A 5,000-nucleotide genomic window follows, 5' to 3' on the forward strand; every position below is an offset into this window, starting at 1 on the left:
AAAAGCAAAGATTTAAGTTGTACCCATGCATTTTGTTACTCTTTCAGTCAACAGTCTCTGAAGTCTGCTATCTACATTTTTCCAGGTGTTACAGGCAGTTTTTTGAAAAGAAGCTCCCTTCTTGGCCAAAGTTTTGCTCTGCCCTCAATGACCTACCATGACCAGGAAGTGGCAAGAACCAAGCCCTGGCCATTCTTTCTGAAAGTACACGTTAGCTTTGCGCAGTGGCAGTGTTGTAGCCTACGAGGTCTATCCGAGGCGCGATTATTGCTAGTTTAAAACTTTACCCAATATCCCGCCTTGGCGATTTGAAATATAGTCGACTGTGGCAATTTTTGACAGTCTCTGAGGAGGCTTATTTTCATGTATAAGGTAAGCTCGTCAAAACACGTGACATTCCACCAGAAATAGAGCTACATACTCTGTACACAACTAGTTCAGATCAAAGTCATTGGTATGCACGTGCTAGAAGAAGTACACCAGAAGTAACTGATGACGACTTGCTCAAATGTTAATGTTTTTTTCCGTTATGAGACAAAAAATTGGATGAGTTCTCTAGCTTATCATTCCAAGGGTATGACTGTCACTATGGGAACAAGAAGGTCCTGTGTTTAAATCTCGGTAAGTCGGAGGAGCCGTAGACCGACCAGTGAGTGTTGGCTAGGTTGTAAAATTGATTTCAATGGGCTGTATTCGACTGGACTATGCCACAGGGGAAAAGTGGCTCGTTGGTCTAGGGGTATGATTCTCGCTTCGGGTGCGAGACGTCCGGGTTCAAATCCCGGACGAGCCCAAGAACAATCAAGATGATGCTGTTCAGATCAAAGACTTTTTAATAGAATCTGAAATGCTTTTGTAGGTCAGTTGAGGCCTCAAAATCTATACAAATGTGGTTCGTTGGTCTAGGGGTATGATTCTCGCTTTGGGTGCGAGACGTCCCGGTTTCAAATCCCGGACGAGCCCAAGAACAATCAAGATGATGCTGTTCAGATCAAAGACCTTTTAATAGAATCTGAAATGGTCAGTTGAGTAGGTCAGTTGAGGCCTCAAAATCTATGCAAATATGGCTCGTTGGTCTAGGGGTATGATTCTCACTTCGGGTGCGAGAGGTCCCGGGTTCAAATCCCGGACGAGCTCAAGAACAATCAAGATGATGCTGTTCAGATCAAAGACCTTTTAATAGAATCTGAAATTTTTTTGTAGGTTAGTTGAGGCCTCAAAAGATATGCAAATGTGGCTCGTTGGTCTACGGGTATGATTCTCGCTTAGGGTGCGAGAGGTCCCTGGTTCAAATCCCAGACGAGCCCTTTCTATATGCCTGGTACGTAATGAGCCATTGTTTGTGGGTTTTCACTAAAAAAATTCTTCTTTCCAAAGCAACCACACCGACTTGCACTTTCCAGCTATGAATAATCCCACCAAACGTGATTAAGGCAATTCTTTCTATATTTACTGTTATACAAATGAAACTACCAAAAGTTTTGCTGTCTTTACTGCAAGAAGATCAAATCCGCTTGGAGCAATTGTTTTATTTGTGGTGGCAAGGTTAGTGGTTGAAAATTGATTATTTATCCCGCCTGGTGAAGACGTACCAAAAAGCAAAGATTTAAGTTGTACCCATGCATTTTGTTACTCTTTCAGTCAACAGTCTCTGAAGTCTGCTATCTACATTTTTCCAGGTGTTACAGGCAGTTTTTTGAAAAGAAGCTCCCTTCTTGGCCAAAGTTTTGCTCTGCCCTCAATGACCTACCATGACCAGGAAGTGGCAAGAACCAAGCCCTGGCCATTCTTTCTCAAAGTACACGTTAGCTTTGCGCAGTGGCAGTGTTGTAGCCTACGAGGTCTATCCGAGGCGCGATTATTGCTAGTTTAAAACTTTACCCAATATCCCGCCTTGGCGATTTGAAATATAGTCGACTGTGGCAATTTTTGACAGTCTCTGAGGAGGCTTATTTTCATGTATAAGGTAAGCTCGTCAAAACACGTGACATTCCACCAGAAATAGAGCTACATACTCTGTACACAACTAGTTCAGATCAAAGTCATTGGTATGCACGTGCTAGAAGAAGTACACCAGAAGTAACTGATGACGACTTGCTCAAATGTTAATGTTTTTTTCCGTTATGAGACAAAAAATTGGATGAGTTCTCTAGCTTATCATTCCAAGGGTATGACTGTCACTATGGGAACAAGAAGGTCCTGTGTTTAAATCTCGGTAAGTCGGAGGAGCCGTAGACCGACCAGTGAGTGTTGGCTAGGTTGTAAAATTGATTTCAATGGGCTGTATTCGACTGGACTATGCCACAGGGGAAAAGTGGCTCGTTGGTCTAGGGGTATGATTCTCGCTTCGGGTGCGAGACGTCCGGGTTCAAATCCCGGACGAGCCCAAGAACAATCAAGATGATGCTGTTCAGATCAAAGACTTTTTAATAGAATCTGAAATGCTTTTGTAGGTCAGTTGAGGCCTCAAAATCTATACAAATGTGGTTCGTTGGTCTAGGGGTATGATTCTCGCTTTGGGTGCGAGACGTCCCGGGTTCAAATCCCGGACGAGCCCAAGAACAATCAAGATGATGCTGTTCAGATCAAAGACCTTTTAATAGAATCTGAAATGGTCAGTTGAGTAGGTCAGTTGAGGCCTCAAAATCTATGCAAATATGGCTCGTTGGTCTAGGGGTATGATTCTCACTTCGGGTGCGAGAGGTCCCGGGTTCAAATCCCGGACGAGCTCAAGAACAATCAAGATGATGCTGTTCAGATCAAAGACCTTTTAATAGAATCTGAAATTTTTTTGTAGGTTAGTTGAGGCCTCAAAAGATATGCAAATGTGGCTCGTTGGTCTACGGGTATGATTCTCGCTTAGGGTGCGAGAGGTCCCTGGTTCAAATCCCAGACGAGCCCTTTCTATATGCCTGGTACGTAATGAGCCATTGTTTGTGGGTTTTCACTAAAAAAATTCTTCTTTCCAAAGCAACCACACCGACTTGCACTTTCCAGCTATGAATAATCCCACCAAACGTGATTAAGGCAATTCTTTCTATATTTACTGTTATACAAATGAAACTACCAAAAGTTTTGCTGTCTTTACTGCAAGAAGATCAAATCCGCTTGGAGCAATTGTTTTATTTGTGGTGGCAAGGTTAGTGGTTGAAAATTGATTATTTATCCCGCCTGGTGAAGACGTACCAAAAAGCAAAGATTTAAGTTGTACCCATGCATTTTGTTACTCTTTCAGTCAACAGTCTCTGAAGTCTGCTATCTACATTTTTCCAGGTGTTACAGGCAGTTTTTTGAAAAGAAGCTCCCTTCTTGGCCAAAGTTTTGCTCTGCCCTCAATGACCTACCATGACCAGGAAGTGGCAAGAACCAAGCCCTGGCCATTCTTTCTCAAAGTACACGTTAGCTTTGCGCAGTGGCAGTATTGTAGCCTATGAGGTCTATCCGAGGCGCGATTATTGCTAGTTGAAAACTTTACCCAATACCCCGCCTTGGCGACTTGAAATATAGTCGACTGTGGCAATTTTTGACAGTCTCTGAGGAGGCTTATTTTCATGTATAAGGTAAGCTCGTCCAAACGCGTGACATTCCACCAGAAATAGAGCTACATACTCTGTACACAACTAGTTCAGATCAAAGTCATTGGTATGCACGTGCTAGAAGAAGTACACCAGAAGTAACTGATGACGACTTGCTCAAATGTTAATCCTTTTTTCAGTTATGAGACAAAAAATTGGATGAGTTCTCTAGCTTATCATTCCAGGGGTATGACTGTCACTATGGGAACAAGAAGGTCCTGTGTTTAAATCTCGGTAAGTCGGAGGAGCCGTAGACCGACCAGTGAGTGTTAGCTAGGTTGTAAAATTGATTTCAATGGGCTGTATTCGACTGGATTATGCCACAGGGCAAAAGTGGCTCGTTGGTCTAGGGGTATGATTCTCACTTCGGGTGCGAGAGGTCCCGGGTTCAAATCCCGGACGAGCCCAAGAACAATCAAGATGATGCTGTTCAGATCAAAGACCTTTTAATAGAATCTGAAATGCTTTTGTAGGTCAGTTGAGGCCTCAAAATCTATGCAAATGTGGTTCGTTGGTCTAGGGGTATGATTCTCGCTTTGGGTGCGAGAGGTCCCGGGTTCAAATCCCGGACAAGCCCAAGAACAATCAAGATGATGCTGTTCAGATCAAAGACCTTTTAATAGAATCTGAAATGGTCAGTTGAGTAGGTCAGTTGAGGCCTCAAAATCTATGCAAATGTGGCTCGTTGGTCTACGGGTATGATTCTCGCTTAGGGTGCGAGAGGTCCCTGGTTCAAATCCCAGACGAGCCCTTTCTATATGCCTGGTACGTAATGAGCCATTGTTTGTGGGTTTTCACTAAAAAAAATCTTCTTTCCAATGCAACTACACTGACTTGCACTTTCCAGCTATGAATAATCCCACCAAACGTGATTAAGACAATTCTTTCTATATTTACTGTTATACAAATGAAACTACCAAAAGTTTGGCTGTCTTTACTGCAAGAAGATCAAATCCGCTTGGAGCAATTGTTTTATTTGTGGTGGCAAGGTTAGTGGTTGAAAATTGATTATTTATCCCGCCTGGTGAAGACGTACCAAAAAGCAAAGATTTAAGTTGTACCCATGCATTTTGTTACTCTTTCAGTCAACAGTCTCTGAAGTCTGCTATCTACATTTTTCCAGGTGTTACAGGCAGTTTTTTGAAAAGAAGCTCCCTTCTTGGCCAAAGTTTTGCTCTGCCCTCAATGACCTACCATGACCAGGAAGTGGCAAGAACCAAGCCCTGGCCATTCTTTCTGAAAGTACACGTTAGCTTTGCGCAGTGGCAGTGTTGTAGCCTACGAGGTCTATCCGAGGCGCGATTATTGCTAGTTTAAAACTTTACCCAATATCCCGCCTTGGCGATTTGAAATATAGTCGACTGTGGCAATTTTTGACAGTCTCTGAGGAGGCTTATTTTCATGTATAAGGTAAGCTCGTCAAAA

At 43.0% G+C, this 5,000-nt stretch overlaps 11 non-coding genes across 11 annotated transcripts; all 11 read left to right on the top strand.

The window, feature by feature from the left end:
- The first annotated feature begins 213 nt into the window (after window positions 1–213).
- Window positions 214–354, top strand: LOC140371301 (U4 spliceosomal RNA). Its single transcript, XR_011928445.1, has one exon. It is a non-coding gene; the product is annotated as a U4 spliceosomal RNA (small nuclear RNA).
- A 368-nt stretch (window positions 355–722) lies between these two features.
- Window positions 723–793, top strand: trnap-cgg (transfer RNA proline (anticodon CGG)). Its single transcript has one exon. It is a non-coding gene; the product is annotated as a tRNA-Pro (tRNA).
- Window positions 794–1,065: 272 nt separating this feature from the next.
- trnap-cgg (transfer RNA proline (anticodon CGG)) lies at window positions 1,066–1,138 on the top strand. The gene has a single exon. It is a non-coding gene; the product is annotated as a tRNA-Pro (tRNA).
- Window positions 1,139–1,807: 669 nt separating this feature from the next.
- LOC140371302 (U4 spliceosomal RNA) lies at window positions 1,808–1,948 on the top strand. The gene has a single exon (XR_011928446.1). It is a non-coding gene; the product is annotated as a U4 spliceosomal RNA (small nuclear RNA).
- Window positions 1,949–2,316: 368 nt separating this feature from the next.
- trnap-cgg (transfer RNA proline (anticodon CGG)) lies at window positions 2,317–2,387 on the top strand. The gene has a single exon. It is a non-coding gene; the product is annotated as a tRNA-Pro (tRNA).
- Window positions 2,388–2,485: 98 nt separating this feature from the next.
- Window positions 2,486–2,557, top strand: trnap-ugg (transfer RNA proline (anticodon UGG)). Its single transcript has one exon. It is a non-coding gene; the product is annotated as a tRNA-Pro (tRNA).
- Window positions 2,558–2,659: 102 nt separating this feature from the next.
- trnap-cgg (transfer RNA proline (anticodon CGG)) lies at window positions 2,660–2,732 on the top strand. The gene has a single exon. It is a non-coding gene; the product is annotated as a tRNA-Pro (tRNA).
- Window positions 2,733–3,401: 669 nt separating this feature from the next.
- On the top strand, window positions 3,402–3,542 carry LOC140371305 (U4 spliceosomal RNA). Its single transcript, XR_011928449.1, has one exon. It is a non-coding gene; the product is annotated as a U4 spliceosomal RNA (small nuclear RNA).
- Window positions 3,543–3,910: 368 nt separating this feature from the next.
- Window positions 3,911–3,982, top strand: trnap-cgg (transfer RNA proline (anticodon CGG)). The gene has a single exon. It is a non-coding gene; the product is annotated as a tRNA-Pro (tRNA).
- Window positions 3,983–4,080: 98 nt separating this feature from the next.
- trnap-ugg (transfer RNA proline (anticodon UGG)) lies at window positions 4,081–4,152 on the top strand. The gene has a single exon. It is a non-coding gene; the product is annotated as a tRNA-Pro (tRNA).
- A 674-nt stretch (window positions 4,153–4,826) lies between these two features.
- LOC140371303 (U4 spliceosomal RNA) lies at window positions 4,827–4,967 on the top strand. Its single transcript, XR_011928447.1, has one exon. It is a non-coding gene; the product is annotated as a U4 spliceosomal RNA (small nuclear RNA).
- The last annotated feature ends 33 nt before the right edge of the window (window positions 4,968–5,000 follow it).

This window comes from Eucyclogobius newberryi, unplaced genomic scaffold, assembly GCF_026437365.1.
Source record: "Eucyclogobius newberryi isolate DKJ021-1_F unplaced genomic scaffold, fEucNew1.0.hap1 SCAF_214, whole genome shotgun sequence".
Lineage (NCBI taxonomy): Eukaryota > Metazoa > Chordata > Actinopteri > Gobiiformes > Gobiidae > Eucyclogobius > Eucyclogobius newberryi.